Genomic DNA, 688 nt, shown 5'->3' with positions numbered 1-688 from the left:
ACGTCCGGGCTATAGAAGTTTCGTAAAACGGATTACAAAACCAGAAGAGAAAGGAGATAGAGAAAGGGAGAGGCAGAGAGGAAGAAGAGAAGCAAGTGGAAGAAGGAGAGAGAAACGGCGGTGATCCGCCGCGTCGCAGGAAATTGTAAGGCAACGATACGCAGTGGAGATACGGTGTTCGAGCACGAGTTCTGGATCGTCTCAGGGGGTGGACGACGACGAAGCGGCCGGCGGAGTGCCGAGTCGTGAAAGAAGAAGTCAGACGGCTCGGCAACCGGGAGAAAGAGGAAAAGGACGGAGAAGTCTCTCTGTCGAGGACACCAGTAGTAGCGGAGGACAAGTTTGAAAGACGATCCGGATGTGGCTGAATCCACTTGTTATCTTTCTCAACTCTGACGAGAGACCACGTACTTTTCTAGTCTTTCGACTCTGGTTCACCCTTTCGGCGTACTGGATTTTCCCAGTGTCTCTCTCCACTTTGATCGATAATACATCCCCCGGCGATCCTGCTCGACGTACGTCGCTCTTTTACAATAAGATCTTGGAGAGCTCGTGCACGCTGCACGGAGACACGCGGCCGAGCGGAATTAAAAGTGCGCTTAAAAAGGTTAGCGGGATAAAAAAGGCGCGCGCGCGAAAGGATAAGAGAAAGGAATAGGAGCTACCTCCGAGTCCTTGAGAGTACCCA

Source organism: Bombus impatiens, unplaced genomic scaffold, assembly GCF_000188095.3.
Source record: "Bombus impatiens unplaced genomic scaffold, BIMP_2.2 scf_0235, whole genome shotgun sequence".
Taxonomy (NCBI): Eukaryota; Metazoa; Arthropoda; class Insecta; order Hymenoptera; family Apidae; genus Bombus; species Bombus impatiens.
This window is presented reverse-complemented; position numbering follows the sequence as displayed.